The sequence below is a fragment of the Paramormyrops kingsleyae genome, chromosome 24, assembly GCF_048594095.1.
Source record: "Paramormyrops kingsleyae isolate MSU_618 chromosome 24, PKINGS_0.4, whole genome shotgun sequence".
NCBI lineage: Eukaryota > Metazoa > Chordata > Actinopteri > Osteoglossiformes > Mormyridae > Paramormyrops > Paramormyrops kingsleyae.
In genome coordinates this window covers 17,619,388-17,636,931 of record NC_132820.1, presented here as the reverse complement: position 1 = coordinate 17,636,931, position 17,544 = coordinate 17,619,388, and the positions used below count along the sequence as shown (strand labels likewise).

Sequence of the window (17,544 nt, the reverse complement as noted above, 5' to 3'; positions counted from 1 at the left end):
GCAGAAGGATCTAGATCATCAGTCATGCTACACAGGACAACTAAATACAAATGTGGTTCCCTGGAGGAGCTTTGGGACCAACAGGAACAATTAAACACAGCTGGATACGCCACAGGAGATTCTCTCATAGTCTGAAGTCTTCCATGCATCATTTGATCAAGGCACAGAGAGCTACCCGCAACCAGACAGAAGACAGCCCACAACTCAAAGACAGCCCGCAACTCAAAGACAGCCCGCAACTCAAAGACAGCCCACAACTCAAAGACTGCCCAACTCACAAAGTACTGACATTCACCATAAGCAGTTTAATTCAAAATCACACAGTGCAAGCTGCAAAAAAATTATTAAAACGGTAAGGAGGCTAAGTGGTGTAACAGAGTTTACATCTGTAGCATTCTCATTAAAGCTACACAGATTGGTCTGGAATTCATTCATTTAGTTTTTTTTTCTAGATAAATATGGGCATTTGCAATTGTGTGTAAATATAACTGTAGTAGTTGTTCTTTGTAGCTAGAAAGTGACTTGGTCCTGCTTTATCTTTTATATATATATAAATTATGTACAAAACTCACTCTCATGTTAGTGAGTAGATACTCATTAAAGAGCCTTGCTGCAATATGTTCTGCACTGGGGGCTCCTTGCTCGGGTACTAGCTGGCTGCAGGGTTAGTGATTCAGGTCATCTATTCTGTATCGTATCTGCTGTGCCTGGCACTCATTCCGCTGGCGGTGGTCGTCATACAAACATTATATTGTCTTAGTTATTTGGCTCAACATATTCTGAAACCGTGCATCTCTGCATCGCCTTTGAAGGGCCTTTGAGGGACACGCCCTGGTTCACCTGCGTCGCAGCTGAACAGACTCTGAGGGAGCCATCCTGGTTAATTCGTATCATGTTTGAAGAGTGATGTGGGAACCGTTTGCAGTACATTTATTATTAAACTGTAAGAGAAATCCTGCAAGCTTGACTGAATTCCCAAAAATGTTAATGTTTGGTTTGTTTATGCAAATCTAGTAAGTATTCAGCTGTTCCTCAACATGAATTATCCTTTGCACATGTGAATATTTAATTCCTGCTACAGTGTCTTCTTATGTTTCGAATCATACTAATTATGCCGTTTCTGTTCTAATTAGTTGTCCATTGTCCATTTTTATGCCGTCCTTCACGCTTGACCACACTTCCGGTACAGAGGGGTACAGTGGGGACTGGTAACCTAGGATGCATTGAAACAGGGTTAACTGCACTGGAAGAGTGCATCAAAGTGTTTCGGCCATACTCTGATCATGACTCTAATCCTACTGGTTTGCCTCACAATACTCTCTCAGGTAGCGACCAATCACCTGGTTGAGCTGCTCTGTTTAACCATTGGACTGGGGGTGATACCACAAAGTCAAACTGACTCTCCCAGCCTCAAACAATAGGCTCGCATGACACAGGTGAACTGATGACCCCAGTCCAACATTACTGTATTACCTTGGAAATGGCAAACAGCCAAAATACTCGATTATAAAGGCATTCCACTAATGGACCAGCCGTGGGGGACCCTGGTAGCAGAATCACATCTTAGAGAAGCAGTCCACTGTGATTAACACCATAGAATTTCCCTGCGAGGGGGGCAGATTGGTCATGAAGTCCAGTGCTACTGTATGTGTGCCAAGGTGGTGGGGGGTCTAATTTACCCCAAGGCAGTTGTCAAGGGGTCTTTGTCTGAGCGCTGATGGCCACCAAAATTTACAAAAGATCAATTCAGTAGTATGTGTGATAGTGGGGAATCCGGAACCAAGAGAGGTGTGTGTCTGAAGCAGACAGAGACAGATTGAGGCTGGGACAACCGCTAATTTGGGAAAATGTCCACTGGCGTTGATTCCCTCTGCAGAGCTTTGTGAATTTTTTCCATGATGTACCAGCATATTTGTGGCAGAATGCAGGAGGGCGGCTGGTCTTGGGACTAGGGGCTATGACAGGTGCTTCAAACCGCTGAGACAGAGCATCAGCTGTCAGGTTTTTAGAACCCAACCGGTATATCAGCATAAAATTAAATAGTTCAAACAGTAATGCTCTGTGATTGAGCTGCTCCACTCCCCTTATTGCTTAAGGTTTTAATGATTGGTGAGCAGCATACAGGAATGCCCCCCCCCCAGCCAGTATCTCCATTCCGTCTTAAGTTCTGGAAATTCATGGTTTCCTGCGCCATAATTCTGCTCGTGAAGCTCAGCCAGGACACCCTGTTTCTGGGACAGATCCACCCCTATCTGGATACATCAACCTCTACGGCGAAAGGTGGGTGCGGGTCTAGCTGCCGAAGGGGGGTGGAGGTGAGGGGGCCCCTTTAATTGAGTGAAAGCCGTATGTGCCGGTTCTGACCAGGTTAGCGATTCTGAAGGGCCCCGACGTTCCCTATGAAGCGCTTATAGAAGTTTGCGAGACCCAGGAAACATTGCGTGTCTTTGGTTGGGGCCGTTCACAGACCATCTTCTTTCCCCACCTCCATTTTTACCCATTGAGGGCTGAGGATTTACCCAAAGAAGGACACAGTGTCCCTGCGGAAGTCGCACTTCTCCAGCTTAATGAATTATTTATTCTGCCTGAGCCGCTGCAGTACTGCTTTCACAAGTCCAACAGGATCATTAAGATCCAAGGAGTAAACCAGGGTATCATCAATGCAGACCACTATAAACCTATAAATCACGTCGGGGAACACTTTATTGATGAAGAAGTAGAATACCATTGGCGCGTTAGCTAATCTATAAGGCATAACTTGGTGTTCTATTGCCCTCTAGTGGTGGTAAATGCAGCTTTCCATTTGTCTCCTTTGCAAATCTGAAACAAATTATATGCACTCTGCAGACCCAGTATTTTAAATGTCTCTGTCTACTAAACCTGTTCTAACACCACTGGGATGAGGGGTTACAGATACTGTTTATTTTTTCTAAGTCGCATCAAAGTGATACACGTCTATCCATGTCGTCAGTCCCATTGAGAATCTAAACATGGACAAAAGCCCCCGTACTTCTCTACAGAAAAAAAAAAGGCCACCGGTAAAGTGGACGTTCTTATTGACCCAAGCAAGTGCTTTACTGGTTTAAGGCTTCATCCACAGGACGTGACTGGGGGTAGTTTCTACTATGTGGTACGGTATCGTTCAATCCCATGAGTGACACTGAAGAAGGACAGTGGACATATTGGTGCAGACTGGTGACATCACCTTGACATGCCAGTTCAGCTCAGAGAGTTGGGTTGAGGTCCCGGTGGTAAGTGATAAGGAGCGCTGGCTCGATCCAGCTATTGCTGGCCGCCATGGTCCAGAACTCCAAAGCGCAGTCAGATGCTGATCATCACCTGCTGCAGTGCACAAAGCCAGTTAACTGCATCGCCGCCCACTGCAGGGTGATCACAGGAAGTGTTTGTAAAACTGTATCTTGGACTTGAGGACCAGATTATTCTGTTGCCACAAGGTGGTGGCTCAATCCAGAGCCCTCCCAGTGAGAAGTGAGATCTCATCACAGACTGGATCTTGCTGGTATTGTTGATGAACCTCCCTGGGATGTTTTTGTTAAACACAGAGCACTGCATCAGCAAGCCTTAGCTCTCATCTGGGTCTCCACTAGACTTATCCAGCATTCCTGCGAGAGGCTAAGCTGCCCTTAAGCTGCTGGATGGTGGCGGATTCGCTGCTCTGGGAAGGGCTTGAAATGCCACCACCTCCAGAGATCTAAGCAGGAGAGACGTGGTCATGATTGATTTCAGGAGCTGGAGCATCACGCTGAGAGTCATGACTGCATGGAGGTCCACTTGACCCACCAGAGGAGATGAGGTATTCTGTAAAGTAGGAGATGGGGGTCCATGCACCATAGGCGCCATAGGTTTCAATCAAAACCACATTCAAAATCAAGAGTCAAGAGTCAAAAACCCGAATAGGATAAAGAAAGAGCCAAAATTGTAGTTCAGGAATCTGAGATGGTAAACCCAAGGCAAAGGATCAGTATACATGGACACTGCAAGGAAGCTGCTTGATAAGGAACAAACTCACAATGACTTTCCCTGGGGAAACCTGACTAGCTAGTTTATATTTACATACCAAACAATTAGTAACAGGTGATCAGTACTCCAGTGAAGCTGACCTGAGAAAGTTAACTAGGTATTTGAAAGATCCGGATCTGGTTCCATGATTTGTCACAAAAGGCTTCTCTCAAAGTGCAGTGGTTTTGGAGAAAGGGGGGGGGGGTCCTATCTGTCCTACCTAAGCAGGGCTGCTTAATAAACTACTGAGTGTATGGGTAAGTCATTACAGTAATGTCTCCATACGCAATAGTGCAGTGGTGGCCTAATGGCTCAGGAAGCATGCTAGTCAGTGGAAGGTTGTTGGTTCAAATCCCAGACTAGCAAGGTACCACTCCCACGTGCTACTCCCTGGGCACTCAGTAGTAGCTGCCTACTGCTGTGTCACTAATGGGTAAAATGTTAAGGGTGCATTTTGTTGTCGTGAACAATGACACTAAGTTTTCACAATATTAGTATTGCTCCTGCACTTCCAAAGTTTATATACACTCACCTAAAGGATTATTAGGAACACCATACTAATACGGTGTTTGACCCCCTTTTGCCATCAGAACTGCCTTAATTCTACATGGCATTGATTCAACGAGGTGCTGAAAGCATTCTTTAGAAATGTTGGCCCATATTGATAGGATAGCATCTTGCAGTTGATGGAGATTTGTGGGATGCACATCCAGGGCACGAAGCTCCCGTTCCACCACATCCCAAAGATGCTCTATTGGGTTGAGATCTGGTGACTGTGTGGGGCCATTTTAGTACAGTGAACTCATTGTCATGTTCAAGAAACCAATTTGAAATGATTCGAGCTTTGTGACATGCTGCATTATCCTGCTGGAAGTAGCCATCAGAGGATGGGTACATGGTGGTCATAAAGGGATGGACATGGTCAGAAACAATGCTCAGGTAGGCCGTGGCATTTAAACGATGCCCAATTGGCACTAAGGGGCCTAAAGTGTGCCAAGAAAACATCCCCCACACCATTACACCACCACCACCAGCCTGCACAGTGGTAACAAGGCATGATGGATCCATGTTCTCATTCTGTTTACGCCAAATTCTGACTCTACCAGTCAGACATAGTCAGTCTACCAGGCAACATTTTTCCAGTCTTCAACTGTCCAATTTTGGTGAGCTCGTGCAAATTGTAGCCTCTTTTTCCTATTTGTAGTGGAGATGAGTGGTACCCGGTGGGGTCTTCTGCTGTTGTAGCCCATCCGCCTCAAGGTTGTGCATGTTGTGGCTTCACAAATGCTTTGCTGCATGCCTCAGTTGTAACGAGTGGTTATTTCAGTCAAAGTTGCTCTTCTATCAGCTTGAATCAGTCGGCCCATTCTCCTCTGACCTCTAGCATCAACAAGGCATTTTCGCCCACAGGACTGCCGCATACTGGATGTTTTTCCCTTTGCACACCATTCTTTGTAAACCCTAGAAATGGTTGTGCGTGAAAATCCCAGTAACTGAGCAGATTGTGAAATACTCAGACCGGCCCGTCTGGCACCAACAACCACGCCACGCTCAAAATTGCTTAAATCACCTTTCTTTCCCATTCTGACATTCAGTTTGGAGTTCAGGAGATTGTCTTGACCAGGACCACACCCCTAAATGCATTGAAGCAACTGCCATGTGATTGGTTGATTAGATAATTGCATTAATGAGAAATTGAACAGGTGTTCCTAATAATCCTTTAGGGGATTAGTGTAATTATATATATATAATGGTTGAGTTTCATATCCCCTTGATTGAGTGTTGGCTAAATTTTAAGGTCCCTGCCTTAAATATTTGGGTGCACTGCCCTCTTGTGGTAAGATGAGGAAACTCAGGCCAATCCAGTAGGGAGACCTGGGATGCCTGTAACACGGGTTAGTTGTAACAAAGTCTATTTCTCAAATCAGGAACGAGGTACAAATTGTATGACTCACTCTGCACATGCGTACTTTAGTCTTTATTTCACATGTGAAGGAGCAGTACCCTGTAACAAACACAGTCAGATTTGGAAGGAAAACAGACATTTAGCTTAATTTATTTTTCTGATTGCACTGCAATCTTTGTACTTACATTACGCAAGCTTAAATCATTTTTATTATGTGCCTGTGTAAATATCTTTTACACAAGTTGTGAGTGATAATATTGTTGCTCTTAGTGGGAAGGTAAAGTTGTTCATGCCTACCACAGACTGATATAGTTGTAACGGTGATTCTCCAGCTACACAAAATGCTACTTCTCAATGAAACTTCTGCATTGTGTGTGTGGAACATTTCTAAGTCAAAGGAAAATTGGGTGAAATGCACAGACTGGGGGTGGGGAACCTGTTCGATGGAGAGCCGGTGTGGGTGCAGGTTTTTAGGATGACCTCTCAGTCAGCCAATAACAGTGGGTCCTCAGGGCTGGAGCTGAGCACTGCTGTTTTATTATTGGTTGATTGAGAGGTCATCCCAAAGACCCGCACCGGCCCTCCATGGAACAGGTTCCCCACCCCTGACATAGACTGTACAAGGTGCACTGTAAAAAAAAAAGGTTCAGCCAACTCAAAAATTCAAGGCAACATGCTGCAATACATTTTTGAGTTAAGCTAGCCAACTCAGTTACAGAAGTTTAACAAACCTATAGACAGAGGTTCAGCTAACTTTGACTTCAGAGTTAAGGCAACACTGTAATACAAGTTAGATTAACTTAGGTACAAAGTTTCAATAAACTTGGATTGTTAAATTGTCAACACTATTTTGCAAGTTCGATTAACATAGGTACAGAGGTTTAGTCAACTTTGTTTGAGGAGTCAAATTAAATACCTCCTGAGACCCAAGGAAAAAAATGTCCTTCAATTGTAGGTTATTTGTCTTTGGAGGAAATAAGACATCTTGCAATTTAGATTTTTTCAAATTTATTCTTATTTTAATTTCACAGCATGTCCTCTTTAGTGCACAACAAGAATAAATACGTTTCCCAACATCAGTGAAAAAATAAATGCAAAAATACAATGTCCACTACAATGGACATAAATGAATAGGTCGGGTCTCAGGAGGTTAAATAAACCTGCCTTGTTTAGGTGACATTTTAAGAGTTAATGTTTTCATTAACTTTTTTAAATAGCAAGATTCAAGTGTAATATTTCAAGTTGCCTTGTTTAGAGTAATAAAAAACTTATATTACCATTAGAACCCACTGAAAAAAGTGTCACAAGTTTCACGTAGGATTGATATATAATTTTCTGTAATGTGTTCAACTTTAATTTTTTAGCTGCGCCATTTTAATATGCGCACAAGAAATCATGAGGATCAGAAACGCCATCCCAGATTTACCCACCATCATGAGAAAGACTCTGACCAAAAAGGACCTTAGAGCTTTTTTTTTTTTTTTTTTTTCTCCTCCCCTCTTATATTGAAGTTTTGCTGGCTCAGTTCTGACTGATCTTGGAGATTAGAGAGCTGTGGTCTTGGTGGTTTTGTAGCATGTTGACATCAAGACAGATGAAAAACTCTAAGAGACGTACTGGGTGTGTCTCCAGAATGATATGTATTTGATTGCAGGTCCCGCCCTTCGATGATTAACATATTTAGAAAGGTTTCAGGACAGTTTCTGTGCAGCTCGTGGTACCACCCACTCCCCTTTAGACCAATGGTGCTGGATGTATATTTGCATAGTATGATACAGTACTGCCTTTGACTTAAGATTTTTTTTAATCCACCATGATTGTGATGAATAGGGCAAGAGAACAAAAACCACATAAATGGCTTCGGTCTGCTTGCCAGTGACTAGTTCAGATGGAGTATCTTCTATGGTTTAGAGAAAATGATATGGAAAACAAATTGCTTTGTTTTTATTCACAGCCAAGACACTCTAGGAAATGCATCCAGACCATATGTACCTCCATAATTGATATACTTTGAAAGAATGAGCTGCAAAGCATGATAAGATTTCTTGGGGGATGCAAACATCAGTACTTAGACCAATTAGTATACATCAATGCTAGCAAATGTAGCAAAGACTAATATCAGTGCCATACCATCCTCAATCGTGGTGGGTTTCTAAAAATTAAGCTTAATGAAAATCTGAATATTAAATGAGCAAAATGATTTCATTGGTTTTCCAATCCAAGTTGTGGTCTAAAGACAAAAGGTACTGTTTCTGGCCACTGTATCTTGTTTATAGCTATTTATACAAGGATGCAACAATGTGTTGTAATAAAGTAGACTGTTGCAGTAAACTGGCTTTTGGGTTATTTAGTTCTTTCAAATTATATTTATTAGTTGAGAATGAGCAGTTTTATTGGTTTTAAGTGCAAAAATCTAATGTATTAGATTGACTACTTTAAGTTGAACTGACTTGAAAAAATTATATTAACCAAACTTGAAAAAAGTTTGAAAAAATGAAGTAATATTTTAAGTTGATCCAATGTTTCCTTTTTAGCCTATAGGTTCTAATGGTAATATGTTTTTAGTACTCTAAACAAGGCAACTTGAAATATTACAGTTGAATCTCGCTATTTAAAAAAGTTAATGAAAACAGTAACTCTTAAAATGTCACCTAAACAAGGCAGGTTTATTTAAATTTAATTTGACTCCTCAAACAAAGTTGACTAAACCTCTGTACCTATGTTAATAGAACTTGCAAAATAGTGTTGACAATTTAACAATCTAAGTTTATTGAAACTTTGTACCTAGGTTAATCTAACTTGTATTAGTGTTGCCTTAACTCTTAAGTCAAAGTTAGCTGAACCTCTGTCTATAGGTTTGTTGAACTTTTGTAACTGAGTTGACTTAACTCAAAAATGTATTGCAGCATGTTGCCTTGAATTTTTGAGTTGACTGAACATTTTTTTACAGTGATAGGTTAATCTAACTTGTATTAGTGTTGCCTTAACTCTTAAGTCAAAGTTAGCTGAACCTCTGTTTATAGGTAATTTGTTGAACTTTTGTAACTGAGTTGACTTAACTCAGAAATGTATTGCATCATGTTGCCTTGGATTTTTGAGTTGGCTGAACATTTTTTTTTTTTACAGTGTGGGCCTAAGAATCCTATACACCAATATACCTGACGCCTGTGTGATTCTGATGGTGACTAACATCACACATGCACACACGCGCACACACACACGCACACACACACACACACACATGCGCACAGACATGCACACCTTATTCAGTTGTTAAAACTGAATAAATCATTTTAAAACTGTTAAAACTTTTGTTTGGTTTTATTATGAACTTTTATTTTAGTTTAGTTTAGTTTATTTTAGATTAACATGCATTGTACGCCTACACATACATACCTATAAATTATGTTGAACAAAAAAAATTAAAAAACTTTGAATAACTTGAATTTATTTTTACATCATTTATAATGTTACATTTAACCCAGGGCTGTGTTACAGCTATTCCTGATTATGGGGTAAATTGCAACATTTCACCCCATGTGTTTGAGGCTAAACCATTCATTGTCTGTTTTTGATACAGAGATAAAACCTGTGCTGTTTAATAGACGGCATATGCAGGTAGTTTGTACCCAACTTTGAATGCAATTCAGTAAAAGAGCTCCAAGGTACAAGCAAAAATGTAAAACACGTTACAACCATCCCCAGTCTCCCCTAATGCAGCTCAAGTGCAAAGGAAGCCATCAGTGCTTCAGGCAGTGTTATCTCTGTAGCTTTGTGCCACGTTTTTTTGTACGACACTCCTAAGTTCTTTTAAGCAGGTTACGGTCGATGTTGCCGTGTTTATTCAGTGTTGTCTACCTGTGTGTCTAACGAGTGACTCATATGTCATTGTCTGCTGATGTTGTACATTGTTTTACAGCTGAGAATGACCAGGAACTGTAGGGGATGCAGGGCTGCAGTTGAGGAGTAATGTTGTACCATATAGATAACTAACGGAATTAAATAGTTTCAAGAATGAAGTATCTCTACTTATGTGCTATATACAGCTGTGGAAAAAATTGAGACCTAAGACAGCAGTACGCAAGAATAAGGTGAAGCAGGAGACACTGAGAATGACCAGAAACCAACCAGGTAGAGGGAGGAAGTGACTTTCTAATGCCAGTGATGATGTTAACGTATCCGGCAGTGCCTCATAAATTGTAGGGTGACATTAAGTGACCTTCAAAAGGAATGGGAAACAGTAAGTGCAGGTGTGAAGTGCACTGCTAGGACAGTTCATGTCAGGATCCTAGAAGCAGGACTGAAGTCCCATAAAGCAAGGAAGAAGCCCTTCATCAATGAGAAACAGAGAAGAACCAGGTTGCAGTTTACAAAAAATATATTTTCTTCACAGAGGCACAGCCATAAAATGACTGAAACAAAAAATGTGCCATGGTCTCTTTATTTTTTCCACAGCTGTATATTGCGCTTCTCTCTTAACAGTTTAGCCATTTCAAAACTTCTCCTCAAGTCACCAGTAATTGCAGTAACTGAGTACTATGCATTTAATTAACCTAAATGTCTGTTTTCCTTCCAAATCTGACTGTGTTTGTTATAAAGTTGTAAGCATATAAATGTCCAAAATGTCTTGGTATGCAAACCTATTTCTCTTTGCAGTAAGTGTATATTTGCACAGACATTACAGTACATTCAAATAAACTGTAATACAATCAAAAAGTATCACTTCGCTATCCTGTCCTCAGGGGCATCCCAGCCATTCCACGTGTTTCATAAATTTCACCACCGGCTCAATTAATTAATTAACTAAATTTGTAAATTGACTTGATAAGATGCACTGTGATGGGTTGGTGCCCCATCCTGGGTTGTTCCCTGCCATGTGCCCCTAGCTTCCAGGATAGGCTCCGGACCCCCCGCAACCCGGAATATGACAAGCGGTTACAGGAAATGGATGGATGGATGGATGGATGGATGGATGGACCTTAATGAGATATCGGTCAGTGAGTTAAATGCATAGTACCCAGCTACTGCAAATACTGGTGACTTGAGGAGAAGTTTTGAAATGGCTAAACTGACACACTTATACCAACATAAACCATCGCATTACAGAAAGAAAGAAAAAAATGCACACATGTACACACACAGGCTATATAACTACATATATATATATGTATGTAGGATGTATGTATAGACTCATCCTCAACTATGAATAGGATGAGCGGTTGCAGAAAATTGATGGATGGATGGATATATGAAACCATATATTATATAATCCATTAGCATGGCTGAAGTTCTGTGCCGAAATACTTCCTTACTAATGTAAATGAGAGCAAGCACCCGGAAGCCTGTCTGGGGGAAGCCATTACAGATCTGTGAATGGGCTGTTGTTTCATTTCCCTCGGCCGCCGTCCAAATCCCTTCCTGATCCCTCCCCTCACAATGCCGCTCTCTCTCTCTCTCACCATAACGTTTCTCACAGTGGCGCCCCCCTCTGGAGGTTTTGTGCTTCAGCCAAACAGAAAGCACTGACACATTACATAATTTTGACATTAACACCGTTTGCCCCTTTTTATGCACTTTTTCTACTTGCGCAAAGGCGAAATTTGATCTATGGAGTTACATTCAGGTATTAAGAAGGTATTTTTTTAAAGGCAAATTTAATTTGTAAGTCATCTTAATTGTAAATATCTTGATTATATTATAATTTTAAAATATTAGGTTAGAAAATAAACAAAAAGGTCACATAGACGTTGCCTTATATTGACATTTAAAACATAAACTGTACAAGGTCTCAGGCGTCAGTTCTGGGGCAGTTTCGGAACCACAGCACAGCTTCGTAAGTTTTCGGCTCGCGGTCCCTGTTTCGGACGCCGCTGGCCGTCTCTCTGCGGCCGGAGCGCGCATGCGCGGCGCAGCCCTGGGGGCTGCGCTGGAGACCAGACGCACACGCAGAGCGGAGGGGATGTGAAATGCGCCGGCATCCTACGGTCGCTGTCAGTGTCACCCGCCGGTGACGCCGTCGCTATGACACAGTACCTCTGATCGCTCCGATACTGGGACAGGCGGCTTACTGTTAAGAGAGAAGCGCTGGAGATTGAGACAATATAAGAAAAGAGAACACTTGGCACAGGTAAAGAAGTGGCTTTTAAAACTTAAATGGTGTTAAATGATGTGTCAGGCAGCGCCCTTTAGCCTTGCTGGGGCAGAGAGGCGAAGTGGTCTGGCTGCTCAGTCCGGGGTCCTAGCTGATGTCGATTAGTCAGCACTATAAACGACCAGATAATTAGATTTCTACTACACTGGCATTGCTTTGCATTGATTTTAAGATAAGATTGATTCCTTTACTTTTGTCGCGGGTCCAAAATGACATGCAAAATGTAATAACACGTTTCCGAAACAGCCTTTCTAAAGTATTAATTTGTGGGTTTATATTAATTGTAATTTGATTGCTCTTTTCTAATGCTAACACTTGGAAGCCCTAACACCTAGGGAACACTGAGGTAGCCTACATTAATACATTCACCTACATTAATACATTCACCTACTGTACATTTAATACCGACCTGTGTACATCCTAATGTAACTGCCGTAATGGATTTCGACAAAGCTATTGATTAAACCTTGTATTAAATACTGAAGTGCAGCAATAGTATACTTAGTAACAGCGAGCGAAACAATTTCAGATTTAACTGATTAAACTGAGTTTTGTTGCCTTTTATATCTGAATCTTGCTGCCCATTTCTGTGTGTTATAAAGTAGCAACATTGTTATACTTGTCCTTTGTATTCGTTTTCATATTTTAGGGAATTTTAGTTATCATTATTTTTTCTGTATAATATATATACTATAAAATGGGAAAAATGTTTGGACAAAGGCGATTTTATATATTGTTTATATATGTCAACTTTTTGTTGAGCTTGTTTGTACATAACAAGAAATGGATATCACGGGAAGACTGTCTACAGAGTATTTTTGAGTTCCATCAATTGTAGGGGCAAATCATGTGAAATAAATATATACATTTATATCTCTAAAAAATCAATAAGGCGAGTTTACTGTCTCGTTCTGATTTTTAAAGGGCATTTTGCAGTCGCGAAAGATCGGATTCCCTTATAGCCTCTAAGCTTTTGCGAGCGAGTTAATTTTTTGACTGTTATGTCTCTACTCCCTCTCTGTGTAACAGATACAGAGATTAAAAGCAAACAGATAGCAGGCTTTCACTTTGACCTACTGTAGCTATACAAACAGAGACCTACGGTAAGGGGGATGGGGCGCCTGTTTGATACTTTAAATAAAATTAAAATCAAAGTTTAGATGTTCGTCTTCATGAAACATTACCGCTGTTGTTATTATATTACTTGGATTTAGGTTATATGCTGAGTAAATGTATTTTTGATGCTTACTTTTATTGAAAATCCATGATGAATATAGAATCATTCTGTTTACTATACTAAAATAAAAATTACGAGCTGGATAGAAATGTATTACTCATCAGCACGTGTGTGCACTGCGTGTGGTTTGCATTTCCATCGTTCATGTGTGAGGTCCGAAACTTAGAGAAAGGACTTTTTTGCCATTAAAGTCGTTCGACGATGCTGTTAAAGGAGCTGGAGAGAAACGCGAGAGCACGGAGGAGCGTGTTGTGAAGCTGGCGCCGTGCCACGTGGGCAGCCAGTTGTCGATGTTTCCAGAATCAATAAGGATCCGGGAGTCGAAACATTCATGGAAAGATGGAAATGAGCCGTAGTTAGCAGTGTGGTTCCTACTGTAAACGCAGCACAGATCGCTTATACACCGCAATAAATACATAACTGAAAATCTAATGTTTCTTTATTGTTTACATCCAACCTTCAGCTGCTTGCACATTACTGGGTCAATTTGGGGGGGGGGGGGGATATAAGGCTGGGAACACCCTGCGTGGGATGCTGAACACACACACACATACACACATAAACCTGTATTCATATCATTGTGATGACCGTCCATTCGTTTCTATGGCCAAACTCTAATCCCAATATGAAGAACTTAACCCCTGTGCAGCCCTAACCTTAACCATAAGTAACCAAACAAAATACAACTTTTTTGGCATTTTTACACACACACACACACACACACACACACACACAACCACGCACGTACACATCATCATCATCATCATCGCACAGCTTGGGTTAATCAGACTCACTTGGTTCACCTATCTGCATTTTATATGATGGTGGGAGGAATTCCACACAGCATAAAGAGAACATGCCAGCAGACATGCCAATTCTGGAGCTGTAAGGCAGCATGTCATCCAGCACTATAGAGGCAGCATGCCACCCAGCATCACGGAGGAAACATGCCAACCAACATTACAGAGGCAGTATGCCACCCAGCACTACAGAGGCAGCATGTCACCCAGCACTATAGAGGCAGCATGTTACCCAGCACCATGGAGGCAACATGCCATCCAGCACTATGGAGGCAACATGTCACCCAGAACTACAGAGGCAGTATGCCACACAGCACTATAGAGGCAGCATGCCACCCAGCACTATAGAGGCAGCATGTTACCCAGCACTATGGAGGCAACATGTCACCCAGCCCTACAGAAGCAGCATGCCACCCAGGACTACGGAGGCAGCATGCCACACAGCACTATAGAGGCAGCATGTTACCTAGCACTACAGAGGCAAGATGCCACCCAGCATCACAGAGGAAACATGCCACCCAGCACTACAGAGGCAGCATGTCACCCAACACTATGGAGGCAGCAGCAGAATCGTGACACCGTGAATATGACAGATCAGAAATATTTAGGCTGTTGAGCTGAGATGTGAAGTAATTGTGAGTAATTCTGGAGGCTTTACAAGAGTTGGAGTTTAGGAGAAACTTTCTACCCCAGGTTTAGTCTGCCTCAACACTGAAATCCACACACCAAATAACTCTGGCCCTTTTATTGTACTTTTAAAAGACATGTATGTAAGTACATGTAAGTGCCCGTCTAGAGCAGCACAATTCAGTTTTATTCTTTTACTATTTTCTCTTTGTTACTAAACACAAACGAGGCCATAGTGTTTGAAGCTGGGCAGCATTGTGATGGAGTGTAATGGTATGATGAATCAGACGGAGGTCTGCGCACAATGTGCTGATTGGTCATTTAGTAACTGAGCCAAAACAGAACATAAAACTCATAATCAAGAACAGGAAGTTAGTAACAGGACCATACAATAGCAGAACCAGAGTTAAAATCACAGTCGAGGCAGTAAGATAGCAGATGTATGTCAACTATCAAATTTAGCGGCAGGAGAAATGCTCAGTATGGAGATTAACTCACAATACCTCACAAGGAAGTAATGAAAACTGATTCCATGGGATCTACTACCCAGGTGCACTTCATAAACAGCTAAGGATGATCAGGGAAGGGTGACCGGTACTGCCAAAAACTCAGACTGGATCCTGGATTCGGAAAGGACAGGTCAGGCCCTAAGACAGCATGCACTAGAGCAGTGTTTCTCAACTCGGTCCTCAGGGACAAACAGTCCACTTTTTTGCTCCCTGCCAGAAAGTCCACATTTTTGCTCCCCAAGGAAGGTTTGAGAAACTGCACTGGAGGCAGGACAGTTAGGGACAGCAGGACACCTGTGCTAGTTTCACAAGCAGCAGAGCTTTCGGCAAAAGCTTCAGACTCTCCTATTTATGGTCTAGACGTGCTTGGATACAGTGGAAGAACCAGTTTCTGACTTTTTTGTTTCTGATATAATGCTGGTTTGAATATGTGGATAACTTTCATGCACCTGTGAGGTTTTGTAAAGTGCACAGGGGCACTCTGATTTGCCCACAGCCCACTCACATCTTTCTCTTTATTATTGATGTGTTTCCAGCCATTTCAGGTTAATACATCCCTCAGAAATCCCTATATAGCCGCTGACATGTAACGATATTAAAAGCCGTTATTAGTTAGTTGTGTGTTGTGATTATGTCAAGAAGTGTGTTTTGTGCATTCTGGACTGTCCATGTATGAATGCAGATAGAGCTCTGTATTAGTAATTTGATGAACATCTCAGACCTGCCTAATTAGTTGATTAAGCCCCCCCCCCCCCAAAGACACAGTCACATGACAAGGATGTCCATTCATTTCACCTAAGCCTAATTTCTGATTGTCTACAATTGGGTCCCAGATAACTACCCAGATTCTGCTGGTGGAGCCGCATACCAGTGTAGCCCTTCCCAAAGCACTGTTCCTGCTTACTCTTCCTCATGTTGGTCTCTTTGATCTGATGCCACAATAACCTTCTTTTGCTTACATCCCCTCCCATCTTTCTGTTAAATCCACCTCCTCTCCTCACTCCATCACTCTGTCATGTGGTCCATATCTCCGTTCCAACCACAAAGTTTGTCTGCATACTTGTATTATGCTCTTAACTAATTTTAATAACTTTTTGTCTTTACTGATTAATAGAGCAGCTATTTTTATGCACATGTATGTTGGGATTTTAGACTCCAGGGCTTGATGTGACCCTGATCAAGATAAGGGGGTAAGAGATGGATGGAGGTCTGTGGTAGGATGTCAGCGTGTATCTCTGTCATTAGGGCTCCTGTCCTCTGGCTGCAGTCAGGTTACCCTCTTTGTGTGTTTATCAGCTCAACACTGTGTTGTAATGTATTTATGGGTTAGGAGTAAGTAGCTTTAGGAGAAACACCCAAAAATGAAGCTGTGTCAGTTTATGTATGTCAGTATCGAGGAGGATCAGGAGATCCAGAGAAGACAGAAAGGTCCATGGGAGTCAGAAGCAAACAGTCAGGAGATCCAGAGGAGACAGGAAGGTCCATGGGAGTCAGAAGCAAACAGTCAGGAGATCCAGAGGAGACAGGAAGGTCCATGGGAGTCAGAAGCAAACAGTCAGGAGATCCAGAGGAGACTGGAAGGTCCATGGGAGTCAGAAGCAAACAGTCAGGAGATCCAGAGGAGACAGGAAGGTCCATGGGAGTCAGAAGCAAACAGTCAGGAGATCCAGAGGAGACAGGAAGGTCCATGGGAGTCAGAAGCAAACAGTCAGGAGATCCAGAGGAGACAGGAAGGTCCATGGGAGTCAGAAGCAAACAGTCAGGGGATCCAGAGGAGACAGGAATCCCCCAGATTTTGGTTAATCTTGAATTCTTGTGAGCTGCTCTGAAGCAAATCAGGTAAAAAGAAGGAACAAAGCACTAGAACCTCCAGGTGGTTGGGATCACCATGTGTCGCCAGTCACTTATTGGCATCAATAGCCAATGGTAGCCAATAGAAAGCGGGCAGAAGCACTTCCTGCTTGGCAGGGAATGCTAGGCCTGCCCGATGCAGGGCTCGGAGCCTCCTGCCTCCCTCAGCCAAGTGAAACCGGCTGCTCTAGATGCAAGAATGGCAGTGGAATGGGATCCATGCTGCTGCCCCCAGTGCAGTGTGGGAAGGTCACATGGGGCTGGTGATCAGGGCACAGGCGGTCAGCCTGGTTTCGATTTGCTGATGCTCATACATTTCATTGTTAGAATGGGGGGGGGGGGGGCAGTTCTGTTGCAGGGGTCAAAGAGCTTTAGAAAAGCCACCCTGAATGATCACTCGTCATGCTGCATCGCTTTGCTTTCAGCCTGGCTCTCGAAGCAGC

At 42.4% G+C, this 17,544-nt stretch overlaps 1 protein-coding gene across 2 annotated transcripts in view; it reads left to right on the top strand.

The window, feature by feature from the left end:
• Positions 1-283: 283 nt before the first annotated feature.
• Positions 284-17,544, top strand: part of LOC111856907 (actin-binding protein WASF3-like) — a 48,808-nt gene continuing 31,547 nt past the window's right edge. Inside the window, exon 1 of one of the 2 annotated variants that reach the window (XM_023837216.2) lies at positions 284-352. The gene's annotated coding sequence lies outside the window, so the exon portion shown is untranslated. Of the gene's footprint in view, positions 353-11,803; positions 12,054-17,544 lie in introns of those variants that run through there. The other variant, XM_023837217.2, reaches the window with a different exon arrangement.